Source organism: Diadema antillarum, unplaced genomic scaffold, assembly GCF_040938485.1.
Source record: "Diadema antillarum isolate AM-2024a unplaced genomic scaffold, OU_Dant_1.0 seq00001788_RagTag, whole genome shotgun sequence".
Classification (NCBI taxonomy): Eukaryota; Metazoa; Echinodermata; class Echinoidea; order Diadematoida; family Diadematidae; genus Diadema; species Diadema antillarum.
In genome coordinates this window covers 49,750-65,990 of record NW_027272466.1, presented here as the reverse complement: position 1 = coordinate 65,990, position 16,241 = coordinate 49,750, and positions in this window count along the sequence as shown.

Below are 16,241 nucleotides of genomic sequence, written 5' to 3'. Positions count from 1 at the left end.
CTTCGGAATAACGAAGTAAATAAAAACAGTAAACTGTTTTTTCTGCCGTCATATATAAAAGGACAATAGCGGCAAGTTCTTTCCTCTCATGTTGAATGGCAAAAATAGTGTCGAGCTCGAAGGCCTTATTTGCCTTGTGTCGAGCTTATGGACCGTATTTACCTTTAGTAAGTGTTCCATGGACCCATTTTACACAGTACCTGGACCTGTTTTATTGAGTGCCTACTTCGTGGGCTCTTTGACTCAAGAGCTGTACTACTCGTAGGAGTGTGACTCCCTATAAATGGGGCTTTTTTTTAAACAATGTCTAGCTTCATTATCCCTATATTATTATGAACAATGATTAATCGTGAGTGTCGAGCTTGTGATGAGATGACTTCGGGGCAAGTGCTTAATATGAGAAATCACATGGGGGGGCATTTCATGAAAGTTTCAGTCTTGACAAGCTGTCAGTCTCTGATAATTACCATGTAACTTGCAGTGACAAGGGCCCTGTCTTATGAAACTTGCGACAGAAATCAATCAATCACAAATCTCTAGAAAGCTGCAATCAATCGCAACCTGCTGTGATTGACTGATTGCAGTTCTCCGTCTTAATTTCAATCATAACTTTTTTTATAAGATGGATTTGCATTCAATTATTGTAAAGTTGTGATTGATTTGAATCAATCACAAGTCTTTATAAGACGAGGCCCAGAGCTTCTCAGCCAATCAAAACCATAATTTTGCTGAAAATGTCAGAGACTGATGACAGCTTTCATGAAACTTGGCCAGTAGTTCGTCATTGGACACTCTTACTGTTCTTTGCTCTGGAGTATGCCATTTGTATAATAGATGTGTATAATATTGCTAACGAGACATTTTTGTTTCTTTTTATCTATTTTTTAATCTAAAAAAAAATGACCTTATTATCATCTGCGTTTGTAGAGGAGGGTCCTGTTTTCACCATAATAACTGCTTGAGAGATGTTATCTTAGAACTAGACTTTTAGAGTCGAACCAAAAAAAAAAACTCTTAAGATGTTCTTCACACCCCTTGTTTCACTTAAAACGATAGATTCTGAGATCTTTGCCACGTGATAATGGGAATCAGCGGAGATTGCCTAACTTTAAAGACAGTATATTGGTCCTAATCATTAATCATCATCACACGAGACGAGTATGTGAGCGGAGGTGGACGCGACGCCAGTTGTAAGAGATACATGGTCACCCGGTAAAGCAGTCAGCGGACTGGTCAAAACCTCCACCATCAACTCGTTTTCCCTTACACCAACAACGAATAGGGTGTTGCATGAGACAGCCAGGTCTTGTCGAACAAAAAACTCTTGCTGGAAATTTTCTATTGTATTCCACACAAAGCTTCTTGTTGTCACGCTCCAGACCCTGTATCCGTCGGTAGTGAAGAGGCACTCCACTGTGGTTTCACGAAAAGAAAACAATACAACGAATAAAAACAAAAAATTAGATATTCAAGAGAAACAACTCACGTCAGTTTAATTGTTGCTTTGCCGATTATCAGAGTCAGCTTCTGGTTCTCGACACTTTCAGGACCTTCTCATTCTCACTGTTCGGAAGTGTTCATGACGTGTTTGGTAAAACAATTCCCTTACACTTTAACTACATTTCATATATATTCTTCCTTACAACTCTCTCTGTCCCCTTATTCTGCCATCTCCACTGTGCAACTTCAACTTCCAGCTCACCACTGCCTCTCAGTTGTCACTATCTTAAGGTATTGCTTTTCTTATCCATACTATATAGCACACTGTATCGGCCCCCTCTTCAACTCTTCTCTTTCCAGGCTCTTCTTCCACCAAGCAACGGCCCGTACAAGGACTAAGAACGCAAACCTTTCTCCCTCTTTTACTTCACCAGGCAAACCTTCACCAAAGAACACATAAAAAGTAGACATGTTGCTATGGCGACTGGTATGCCTCCCCCCCCCCCCTCACATTGGATTTTCCCAATTATCTTTATCGAGTATGACTTCACAAGTAAGCTTACGTGAAGCGTGTTTAAATTTGTTATTTATCTTTTATTCACATATTTAGCTAGCTTTGTATCAATAAAGAAATAAAAAAGAAGAAGCATCACAAGGCGTCGTATGTAGAAGTGAGTAAGTAAATTAATATCAGCAATAAATCGTCAAAAATCATTCTTTCATGGCAAACATTAACATATCAGGTGAAGTTATGCTTTCTTCTAGCGAAATATAACAGATGTTCCGGCGAGTAGAAAAGAATCATGAGGATTCAAAAGGAAAGAAAATGTTGTTTTCTTTTTATCTCTACTTTGATATCATTACAAGTAAAAAACATATTTTGATTCTTATTTTATAAAGATGCCATGTGGATGTATCGCTGACATATAAAGATTGGTGAACAATTTGTTGAACTGTTTCCCTAACTGCTTCCCGTAGGAGACTTGAGAAGAGTAGTCATGAATTTACTGTGGTATGACTTCTGACTTACATTTGTACATCGCAGTTATTTGGATTCTTATGGTAATCCTTTGTATTTCATACCTTCGCCGTAAATGGCGATGCTCATGAATGTAGCTGTATTTTCGGAACCCCAAATCATTAATTCCTTTGGTGAGATGTTAGCGATGGATTGACGATATAAGGACCGACCCGTTACGGACCAGTAGAGATACCTGTAAAACGGTAGTAGATAAAAATATGCATTTCTCTTCTTCTTAACCATTACTAATTCACCAAGCTTTATTGCTTAGTGTGAAAATGTTTTGTTACATATCTGCCCTTTAACAGTAATGACTCAGTTATAATCTAATCTTGATTGTTTCTCACTTTTTTTTTCACAGAACGTACATAAGCTAATTCTATCCCATTTGAATTTCAACAAGATGTCTGTCATACCAATAATTCTATTCGATATCTTGATCAGAAATCATTTCATGTTCACCTTTTCTGAAGTAAAAAAATGACTTTGACAATGAAAATTCAAATTTTTATGAAAATCATGTTTCCGTTTGTGAGACTTTCTTTGGCATTACTATCTCAACACCTGATAACGAGTTATGCCAACAATCTTTGGTAATCTTCAATGTCAGTAACAATATACTTCGGGAATATTACAACTTGAAAAAATATAGCAATCACCGAGGCTAGAATGGGGTAGCTATTCACGAACCTTCCAACGTCATCAACTATGATGCTCTCTAGCATGCCGACATCCCTGGCAAAGCGTTCCAGAAGCGTGAAGTTCAAAAGAGAAACGACAACAATGTCCACAGCCGCGGACGAATTTTCAAATTCTTGAGAAGTAACAAAGAGGGCGCGCTTTGAGTCAGAAAGGGCAAGCTTAAAGCTTTGATCATCCTCTGGGGAGAAAGAGAGAGAGAGGGGGGGGGGGGGGGTCCGTCAGAAACTGATTGTGAACAGATTTTTATTTTTCCTCACGAACTGAAACATATGAAAGCAAATATACCATGCCATTGTTCGAGGTTCTGGTTGCTAATATTAACATGAGGTCAGTTAGTCCTGAAGGGGGCGCAGTCCTGAAGAATAGTATAGTTCAACATTGAAAAAAAGCTCATACAGCCCTCGAGTTATACAGCCCATTAGTTTGACACCACGTAAAAATAACCCACGAGTTCGACATCACAACACGTTGGCCTCCTGGGCCTTGTTTGCTTAGTGTCGAACACACGGGCTGACTCGTGGGCTGTATAACTCATGGATTGTAGACCTATATGACTCATGGCCTGTGACTCGTGGGCTGTGTGATTCGTGGGTGTCGAACTCATGACGTGCACCCTAGGTAACACCTGTCAAGATTGGTGAAAATTAAACCATGCATTTTCAAGAAGATGGAAATTAGAAAAATAGGGCCCCATTTGAACCTGAACATCCAGCCCACCCCTGGATCTTCCGTGAACAAACTAGAAACCAATCCACTTACTCATAACACTTACTCATCTCTTCTGGTTCTAGAAAGAAGATTTTCTTAAACGGGGGGGGGGGGGGTGCCCTTTTGACCCCAAGATGGGGAATGTTATCCATTTGCACAGATACATTTTCTATATCATCCTGGCGATAATTCCTGCCAAGTTTGCTCCAATTGGTCCCCCCCCCCCCCGCTCGTCCCCCGATCTTTTTTTTTTTTGAAGGGGGGGGGGGGGTGGTGGGCCCCCTTGGGGCAGATGTTGTCCATTTGAACAAAATGATATTCTATATATCTCCCTAGGGATGCTATGGGTGAAAATCCGTCATGAGGTTTTGAAGAAGAAGATAAAAGTGTACAATTCAGGCTGTCGGACCACTCCCCCCCCCCCCCCCCCTAGCTCCAAGAGGGGCACCACTGGATCCACAATGAACAAACTTGAAGCCAGAGTCATCAAATTTATACTTACTCATCGTATTACCTTATAGCGCTATCACTTCTGGTTCTAGAGAAGAAGATTTTTAAAGATTCCTAAATGGGGTGGGAGGGGGGTTGAGCCACCCTGGGGAACTCCAAGTTGGGCATGGTGCCCACTTGAACAAACTGAGATCCCATCCCCCTAAGAATGCTAAGTTTTTGAAAATCCGTCCTGGAGTTCTCAAGTTGAATATTAAAATGTACAATTTAGGCCAAAATTTGGACCCACCCCCCCCCCCACCCCCGCCTGTGCACGACCCCGAACGATGAGTGATGACAATAACTCGCTTCAGTCTTCAGCTCAGGTGAGAAATATTATGTCATATTATATTATATTATATCATATTATACTCTCTAAAAAAATCGAGTGAAAATATTCACTCTTAAAAGAGTGAATACAAAAAAGAGTGAATTTCGAGTGAAATTGGAGTGAATTTTGAGTGAAAATGTTCATTTTCACTCATTTTGGAGTGACGTCAGGGATCACTCCAAAATCTTCGAGTGATCCCTGACGTCACTCCAAAATGAGTGAAAATGAGCATTTTCACTCAAAATTCACTCCAATTTCACTCGAAATTCACTCTTTTTTGTATTCACTCTTTTCAGAGTGAAAATTTTCACTCGATTTTTTTAGAGAGTATTATATTATATTATATTATATTATATTATATCATATCATATCATATCATATCATATCATATCATATCATATATCATATCATATCATTATGTTATATTATATCATATCATATTATATCATATTACATTACATTACATTACAATACATTACATTATTACCGACCACATAATAATAAAAACTCAAACTTACGGTACACTCTTCCGGGCTTTCCGTTTATAATGTCAGCCCGACGGATAGAGTGATCATCGGTTGTCCAATAGACTTCATGATCCCGTCGATCATACGTAAGACCAATGGCGCGCTCTGGGAATGTGCGGTAGATCGTGAAATTCACTGTTGTTCCTTTCGCCACATAAATGTTTTGGTCATCAGCCAAGATTACAGTGGCGTTTTCTATAAGAGAGATGAAAGAAGAGAGAACGCAAGGCAGCGCAGAAGTTGTGCATTCGGATATAAAACAAGTAGAATTAGACCTGTTTAATCAGTATTAGTATATAAAGTGTTTTTATAGAGGGAGAGGCTGCATGCTTCTGCCATTATCCCCTTCCGCAGCCAATGAAAATGACCTGTATAGTGACAAATAAAACATTGAGTTTTTTGTTTCCTTGTGAAGAACTCATAACAATGTTTTCACATCACTTACTATTAGATATTAAAAAAACAGTTTGCATTCGTTAGTAGATTAAGTATTGCGCAAGATTAGATTACGTTTTCTGGAGGCATGTCAGGGAAAAAGTGGAAATTATAATCTTTGCTTCCAAAATGCAAACGTTGGTCAAACTCGCCCTATTTCTGACATTTTCATTCTATAGTTTGGGAAAATTCACATGATTATATTTGCTATATTTGGATCATTTTCTATTTTCCTAAGCATACACGAATCTCTCATGTGTAAACAAAGTTGTATAAGAAATCTGAAAGTGTGTTTGTTTCAATTCGCTTTGTAGATTTCTTCCCTCGTTTCCAAAGAACGGCTTCAGTCGGAATTGTGCATACCCTTGTTCTAAGATCAATTATACAGAACTATTTCAGAGCAGGAACTCTTCCGCAAGAAGGTATAAATGAATTGTACTCCTATAGTTTGCCCTGAATAATCAGATAGTTTTCATTAAGTTATTGTATTATTGTTTGATTATTCACTGCCAGACACATGAAGTGTGTTTTGCTATATATTTCACGTCCTGGATAAGTGATCAAGTCAAGTCATGTTCTGTCTTGTTCTGTCATAATATATGGTTGTTTTAATACCTGCTGGCTTTTTCCTTCTCGGCCGACAAGAGACGAGTTCACAATATGGTGGACGTTTCATGCGCTTTACAACGAGTTCAAATTCACACTCATCTGCGCAGATCACAGGTTGACATAATGCAGAATCTCCAACGACATACCGCAAGCTCACTGTACGTCCAATATTATGGTGGTTCATTTTGGGTGTAAAACACACAAACATGCAATTGAACAAACACATGAAATCCGCCAGGATGCTTCGGGATAAATTTGAACTTGATGCATCGGGTGCACGTCACGAGACCGACACCCACGAGTCATACAATCTACGAGTCATACAGCTCACGAGTCATACAGCCCATGAGTTCGCACATTAGCCCCGGCGGATTGTCCCTGTTGAACTCGTGGGCTGTTTTCACCTATATAGTATCGAATTCATGGGCTTTATTTACCTTTGGTGTCAAACTCATAGGCTGTATGACTCGTGAGCTGTATGACTCATGGACCTGTTTTCAATGTCGAACTCGTGGGCTGTATATGACTCGTGGGTATCGGTTTAGTGGGATGACCCCGATGCATTGCCCCTGGTGCCCTTTGGAAATTTCTAAGATTGGAAATCAATCTATGAGACTGTAGTTAGGGATAAACCCAAAATTAGACTTAAAAATTAGATTGATTTCTTAAATCTATCAGATTGAAATTTTCAATCTAATTTTGGATTTGTCCCTCATATAAATCTAAGGAATTTAGAGATATACACTTGACTCCATCCATTTCAAGCCATTGAGGCCTCCATCCATTTCAAGCTTAATCGCTTATGATGGTGGTCTCCTGCATTCAATTATCTCTGTTGTTTACTGAAAAATACTGTATATTTTATTTTATGTTTCTGTGTATCTACACTGCTCAATGCAATCACCTATGTGAATCTATTTATGTACTGTTATCGATTTATTTCACTGCACTTGTTATTCTTTGTCTTTGTACTTTTTGAAGTTTGCATTCAAATTGCATCTGATTGAATGCAGAAATAAAAGCAAACAAACAAACAAACAAGACTCTATAGTTGTACGTATCTTCAACATCTCCGTGGATATATCAATTAGTAATCATTCACCAATGTACGTGTGTATATCATAATTATATGTGCAATAAATGTCATATAATTGGATAGGATAGGATAGGAGTTTTTTCTTTTTCTTTTCTTTTCCACTGAGGAGGGAATCCACAATATAGGGGATTTTTTATTATAATGGTGGCATCTCACTTAATCTTGTTTATCACGATAATAGCTATTGATAATGTGTCAGCAGAGATATCGTGCAATCGAGGTGTGCATTACAAAAAGTATAGTTTCACTCGACTTATTTGTAGCGATAGTAGTTAGTTGCTCATGGAAATGTCGTTGTTATTTTATTTCTGAGGGTGACAGTGATGTCGGCAGGCTTCCTGCAACAAACCCTACAAAATGTTTTTAAAAAAATGTTGAAACTTGATATGCGTTCCAAAGATCGGAAGATTTGTTAAGTACTTTGTGAATCGCCTTCTTTCCTCATAAGTTGAACCAAAATGATACCGAATAACAACAAACCTTTGAAAACATGATTATATAGAACAGAAATTCTTCAGGCAGTTTGTTGTGGATTTTGCTTATTTGTTCGGGTTTATTATCAATTAGCTCTCTTCATTTCTCTTTCAGTTTTTGTCGAAGAATGAACTCTTTCTTCATTTTGGCTAAAACCAAAAAGGTATATAAATTTGAATAGAATGCATGGCCTGAATTTAGCTTGAACAGTTTTTCTTTTCTTTTCATGGGCATTCATGAGCATTCATTAGTGAATGTTTACTGTCGTTGAATGTCACACTTACAAGGGGATACAGGGAAAATGAAAACACCTGTATAGCTTATTATAGGAAATAGGCCGAGGGGGAGGGTGACGGGAGAAACTCACCAGCAATGCTGACCGTCACAAGTAGAATTGTCGATCTCATGGTGGGAACACTGTCGTAAGATTCAGACGTACACCATAATATTAATGTCAATTCAAGTATATTAACATTGTCACAGATTAATTTTTTCCGTCATACCTAAAAAAAAAGACTAAATGGGAAGAAAAATTGAACTCGTTGAAGATTAAGCAAACATATAGGAACATCTATACACAATAAAATTGGTGAAAATCCGATATCCGTTCTCGAGTTATTGGAAGATTAAACTTATTTCATGTATTTCATATCCCATATGACCTCTGAACTTTGACCACATGACCTAAAAATGTAACTATTTCTTTCTTACCTCATTAGAAATATACCCTGCAAGTTTGGTAAACATTATGTTAAGACGTTCTCAAGTTATATTGTGCACACACAGACAGATCTACAGTCAGACAAACAAACATAGGGAACCGAAAACATAACCTCCTGTAGGTTTCATCTACATGTACTTGCGGAGGTAATAATGATATCATTATAACGGACATTCCCGGTATTCAAAGCGGTAGGATCATGGGCACTGGGATGTAAAACAATATAGTTCTTACTTGTTTTCCACCTTACAGAAATGATAGTCTATAACATAAGCTGGGACGGACAATACATGTACCTACAGTGATCAAACTTACCTTCGATCTGATTGCCGTCATCATTGGTTTCTGCCCTTACTGATCTCAAAACTTGACGTTAGACTAGAGATAAATTCGACGCCATTAGAAGCGCCAGTCGAAAGCTCTCCTAAAGGCATGTTTGTTTATGTGTTGAATGTTTGCGTGCCGTTGCGACAATATCTACATGTTAATAGCTTACCTTCATATCCGATCTGATAGGAACAACACATTGTTCTCGTTAGCAACTCATGAGGGCGTGGAATAATGTCCTAACATGTTTTACTTTGAAGAAAAGACGTCGAAATTATGATTGGTATATTTCCTTTTGCCTACCACAGACAACCAAAAATCTCAAAATAGAATTCCCTGTTTACTCAACGTGCCTGATATTCAATGTGGAATTTTGATTTTCACTCAACATGACTGTGAATTTGCCGACAAGATCAATACCATTAATCAAATTGAAACTTAAGTCTAGATTATTAAAGAGAGTGAAATGAAGAAAGATTTCAGATTTCAGGTTTTGCGACCGCAGGACGCAAATTGTGTATAGGCTTAATGGGATGATGTATCGGCGACGTCTTAGCTGCTACCACTGATATCTAAAATACTTGTTATGACGTACCATCTAGCACTGTGTTAGGATACGCCGAAAAAATGGATCGAGATTGATTTTTTGTTTTGTTTATGTCTTCAAATGAAATGATATGATTTGATAAGCTGCAAACATGTTGATGAACGTGTGAGATGTGAATGTTTTATTTCAATTACTAGTTATAAAAGAAATGAATCAAGGAAGATATATCGTATAGATAGGGAGACCGGAGTCAATGAACTTCGCTATTGATCCATAGCTTTGTATTCGTCTCCCTCAAAGCTCTATTTATTCATGCGCAATTTTTAGCATCGGGTGTACCCCTTCCTACCAGAGGCCAAGTCTCCAGCTAACGACAATGATTTGTCTAACATAATTTGGGAAATAATATTGGACTTTTTTAGCGTAAAACCCACCTTGGAGCCGCAAATCAATTATAACGATTTCTTTTCTACACTGCCAGCAAAAGTTGGTGTGAGACGAAAATGCATTTTATGCCATTCTATAGCTCCCAGCCAAAAACGAAAACATACTTTTTTCATTTTATGTGTTTTAACTGTTCATTTACATGATTTAGGACAATCATATTCTGATATGTTTTACATTAACATCATGACAGCGTTAAGTTAAAATAAAGCTATAAGATCTTTCGTTTAATGGCTGTAAGTGTGATTAATCTATCTGACAAGTATGTCGGAAAGATTTCTTTTTAGGGGGCGGGGTTACCACATGGTGACGAAAAATAAAGTTAATTTTCCATTTTTGACCAGCATGAATGCAGTTTTCAAAACAAGAACAACAACATGAAAGAGCAATTTTGGATCAAGTTTGAAACAGTAAAAAAAAATTAAGTGGGGGAGGTGAAATGGTGATGACACACACGAATATAGGTTGGAACTACATTGAACTATATTTCTTTCTTTTCAGCTTTGTTTTCATCCGTTTTACAGCATTTGCCAGTATTTCTTCCCTTCTTATGATTATTGATCACATTTTTATTCTGGGTTCTAAATCCACACTCTTTTTTTTCAATCAATATGGCTGTCCTACACTAGACTGGAGTTTAAGTCACTAATGTCTTGTTATATTGACTATTCGCAATTTGCCATCTTGATTTTTTTATGGCATCTATTTATTCATGTATCCATTTGTCTGTCCTTCTCTTTCCTATATTCAATTATTACTATATATAGTGACATCTATTAAAAAATTGTTATGGCGTAATATAATGTAATATCGAAATGACATCCCGGAGCAATGAATGAACCAAGATTAATTAATCAAAATAAAATGATATACTCTACATGATACGTTTTAACATATTGATGTACGTGAGAGATAATGTATCATTTCATACACTCGTTCTCTTTGTGAATAGCTAGAATGTCGTTTAGATCTCTTCATGCAGGTGTCATGTGTGAATCGGTTTTCAATAATCGCATAAAGGGAAAAATTGAAAGTTAATTAATTCAGCTTGTAACAACGCTCTTGTGGATACAATTTAGTATCCATAAAATAGAATGTAATATTAAACATTTCTTTGTGCCACTCGCAGTTACTTTTTCATTATCGAAAACTTTGGAAAGAAATGATTCAAGTGTGAGAAATAATTGTACCAAAAAAAGCATCGTCCAGTGCCTTTTCTATCCTGATTTTCTAATTTTGTGTTTATCTGTTCGATCTGTGCACAACATTGTACATATATATGGAGTACCCTCTCCTATATACCAGACGAAAAGTTTCCACTTGACAGGATTGATTATAACCTAACATAATTTTTGTTGGTGTTTTCTTCATGTGTTCATCTGAAGGGAGTGCCTTGGAGCCGCTATCTGTGCTTCCTTTCTACTCAAAATCGAAGCAAGGCGAAAATACGTCCGTTGCTATTAACTGTCCACCAAAGGCTGATACGTGTTCTTTTTGTTTTGTTTTGTTTTTGCTTTGCTTGTTTCGTTTTACCCATGCTTATTTGCATGCCGTTACTATAGTGTATGACTATATTTTGTTGTTAAATTTTACATTTACATCCAACCTGATAGGCGCCCGACACATCTCATTAGGGTTTTATGAGAGCGTGAAGTTGATAACAAGTTACTCCGTGTTATGCCATCAGTATACGTGTATTAAAAACTTTGTCGGTTAAAATTATGGGAAAGTGCATCAAAGGGTTTGTTTTGTGTGTGTGTGTGTGTGTGTGTGTGTGTGTGTGTGTGTGTGTGTGTGTGTGTGTGTGTGTGTGTGTGTGTGTGTGTGTGTGTGTGTGTGCCTCCTGGATGGCGTCGAAATATCTTCAAGTGGAATTCCGCCTTTTGCTCAACGTGATTGTAATTTTGCGGACAAGACCACACAATAGCTCAAATTGAAATTTGAATCTGCCTTAATCAAGAGAGTAATGTTACACAATGTTTTCCGTGGCGCACGGCAGCCCCGTTTACCATAAAAACAGCTATCAGACGCCGCTCTCATGGCGTCTGGTCAGCCTGGACTACGGTAGAACATTTCCCGTCGAGTCCTGATACCACTTGGGTTGTCTGTAAAATCTCTTTGCCCTCTACCTACCGCCACCAAGTTGCGTGGTGCGAGATAAGGCTCTTGAATAGACCCTAAACTTCATCAGTCTCTTTCGTCAGTTCTGTTCTCCAGAGCGTGTACTTTCTTTTTATTACTTAGAAAGGTTGAAAAGGTCCAATTGACTCTTTGAACTGAGTTATACATAATTTCGGCTCTTTCAGAATCAAACCTTAGAGGGATGGTATCGTCTTGTTTGAGATGGGGCTTCCGTTTTTAACCTTTTTGTGAGATGAAAAACTACTTATAAATATGAAGGACCATATACGATTCCAGAGGGAAATCAGAGCGTATTTGATGAAAATTGACTTTGAAATGGCTAAGACAACCAAAAACAAGTAGTCAAAATGAAAGGTGGGGCCCATTTTCCATGGTGGGACCCACCTTTCATTTGGACCACTTTGTTTCAGTGAATAAAGAGTATTAGCGCATAATGAGGAATGTTTGAGAAGTTTGATTGGTGTTCTTTCTACTGTCACTGAATTTTCGGAGGATGATGCTAAAAATTCAAAAAATGTGCGAGAATGACAGATTTAAGGAATGAATTTGAAAGAAAAACTCCGTGCTTGTCACGACAATGCATGGTAATAAATTCGCAAGAAGGAATAGGAATGCCGACTCCAAACAATTAAGTTTCATATACGGTCCCTGTATATTTTCACCGAATGTTAATATTGGTCGCAATCACATAATGTATATATAAATAAGCTGAAGTGACCAGGTCATCAACTCGTAACTCACCCATTGGTTTATGCCCGAAACTATCTTGAAATCAATGTTCGATCTGTAATCAAGCGACTGTGTATATTCCCTTCGTCCTCAAAGTTTACGTCCTGAAATCTCAAGTTAAGATACATGTAAAAGGCCCGGGGCAACCGGAGGATCCCCCCCCCCCCCACACACACACACACTTTTTTTGCAGAAGATATAATAGGGTGTGACTTTTTATTTGTTTGTTTGCGGTGCTCCTCAGGCAATGTTGGTAAAGAATTAGCAGCAAAACTGTGTAGACTTTTTTCCCTCTCAGCCGATTTGGTAGAAAAGTGGCAGTCACAGTAAAAGTGTAAAGACTCTTTTTTTTTTTTTTTTTGCTCGTCAGCCGACTTTGGTAGACAAGTGGTATCAAAATGCCACCCCCCCCCCCCCTCCTTGTTCTCCCTGTTCCATAAAGTCGGTTCCCTCCATTTGAAAAAAAACGTAGCGTCGCCCCTGAAATACATGTAATGTCAAAGTAAGATTGTACTAAGGTCCAGTCCAAAGGGTTCATACCCTAATCGCCTTCTTCAAGCTACGTCCCACTCGCCATATAAATTGTTAAAAGTACCAGTAATCATTTATACCAAGGACCACCACAGAGTGGATCGCATCGCCATCGGCAGTCACAATCATCACAAACCCAGATACCGGTACTTTCAAACCAGCAGTTCTCCACAGCATTCGAGAACAAAGCAATTAACTTCTAACTTCCTTTCTGCACCACTAAGATCGGCGCACCCCTCCACGGGTGGACCCTGCAATGGGGTGTTGGACAACATCGCAAAAGAAGAAGAAAGAAGAAGAAGAGGAAGAAGAAGAAGAAGAAGATGATGATGATGATGATGACGATTATGATGATGATGATGATGATGATGATGATGATGATGATGAATAAGAAGGAGGAGGAGAAGAAGAAGAAGAAGAAGAAGAAGAAGAAGAATATAGGTCAATAAAGAGATTTGTTGAAGCTACTGACAGCACTGCTTTAATTTCTTTAAAAAAACACGTAAGATTTTAGAATTCCATTATACTTTATTTCATGTCAAATGTTAATGACCTCTCCAAATCTGTTTGTTTGAGGTAAGTGTATTCATCAAAGCGCTCCTGTCATGTGGTGCGGGATGTGCATCAAAACGTTGCTTCGGCTATTAGTCCATACCATGAGAAACTGTGTATAGATTGTTTTGTTTTGTTTTCAAAGCAGTATTACGGTAAGGACCAATGCGTGGAATAGAGTGAGATCTGAATTAATTCATTCCATTAACATGGCTTTTAATCCAAGGTTTCGAGTTAATAGAGCTATACCTGAGGCCACGATGTCGCCGTCTACAGTAAGACCATTGCGTTATTCACTTATTGCACTGACAGTTCAATGGTAGTGGCTGAGATGTATGCCACAGACGCCCTCTCTGGTTGTAGGTCAACTGAATCTAAAAGTCTCCCAACACAAATCTGTTTCCCTTCGGTACGTTCAAAACAGATTGGTTCTGTGAGGAAAATATTTTGAATATTGTTAACCTTTTCCGTGGCAGAAATTTGGACAGTTTGTACAATATTATAGGGTTTCTATGCCATCCAGCACCCAAAGCACACAAAAGGAAAAAAAAGAGAGAAAATAATCACTCCTTGACAAGGACGCATGTTAACTTAAGAGATACTGTTTGTTTTGAAGAATCCAGGATACCTATATATTATGATAGTTTATTTCTTCAAATATATACATAGAGGTCATAAAGTACCTAAAGCTAATAAAAGATAAACAAACAAACAAATATAAAAAACAGGGAAACTTTGATGAGAGACTGCATAGATTTTATTTCCCTTTTTTTCTTTAGTGGTTCACTTACAGGAACAGAAATTGAATTGGAAAAGCTTGAAGTCATCCTTTCGTTTTGTAATCATTACTCTAGTTTCATCTGTTATAGAAAGGAGAAGAAGAATGCTTTGTAGCTTGTTTAAACTTCATTATTTTGTTTATAAAGCCTTTTGTCTTTTCTTCAAACCTTCATGAATGTTGTACAAAAGTAAGATATATATACTTATACACACACATACACACACACACATATATATGTATATATATATATATATATATATATACATTGAATTGGAAAAGTTTATATATATATATATATATATATATATATATATATATATATATACATATATGATATATGTATATGTATATGCATACATATGTGTGTGTTATTATTATTATTATTATTATTATTATCATTATTAAAAGAAATGAAAAGACATGACCACATTATCATGACCGTGTATTGCCGTTAAAAATAAAACAAAGAATATTCTATGCATTTATTAAACGCACACACAAGGCCACACGAACGCTATTATTTAGTATTAACATGCAGATTCATAATAAAACTCTTTGACGGGGTCCTGGGCCTCGTCTTATAAAGACTTGTGATCGATTCAAATCAATCGCAAATTTACGATTGAATGCAAATCCATCTTATAAAAAAGTTATGATTGAAATTAAGACGGAGAACTGCAATCAATCACAGGTTGCGATTGACTGCAGCTTTCAAGACATTTGTGATTGATTGATTTCTATCACAAGTTTTATAAGACAGAGCCCAGATCTCATCGAAACACAGACCGGCTACACGCATGGACCTCAGATCATCATCTACAGCTCAGCTCAAACTTGGCCCTCGCAGCCACAACCGTTATGGTGACCGCGCTTTCTCCGTTTGTGCCCCATCTTTGGAACAACCTCCCTACTCATATTCAGTCCTCCACCTCCGTTGACATCTTCAAAAAGAAACTTAACACCTATTATTTTATTCTAGAACAGAACTGATGATTGTGTATACATTTGTAGTAGATTATTTGTATTCTAAGCTGATTCATATGTTTGTTTGTTCTGATAATTGTAAAGCGCTGAATAGATATTTCATATTATTATTATTATTATTATTATTATTATTATTATTATCATTATTATTATTATTATCATTATTATTATTAAAAGAAATGAAAAGACATGACCACATTATCATGACCGTGTATTGCCGTTAAAAATAAAACAAAGAAATATTCTATGCACTTATTAAACGCACACACAAGGCCACACGAACACTATTAATATGCAGATTCATAATAATACTCTTTTATGCTGTACAAAGTGCACGCGAAACCCGAAACCTTGAAATGCCTACATAATAGTTCATTACTCCGTATTCGCGTGGAATGGACACTGTGCGCCACGAGATAATGGACTCTGAAGGGTGTGGTCGCGTAACGCGTTAATAAGAAAGAAAGATAACAATTGACCTGACACAATGTAACGATTGACTATTGATCTGAATCACGATACAGCTTGCTATTTTCATCCGCTTCCTCTTTTGCCCTCTCTCCGTCGCTCCCTCTCTATCTCTCCCCCTTTTATCTCCTCTCATTTGCTCTGTCAGTCATTTCTCTCTGTATCTCTCTCTCTCTCTCTCTC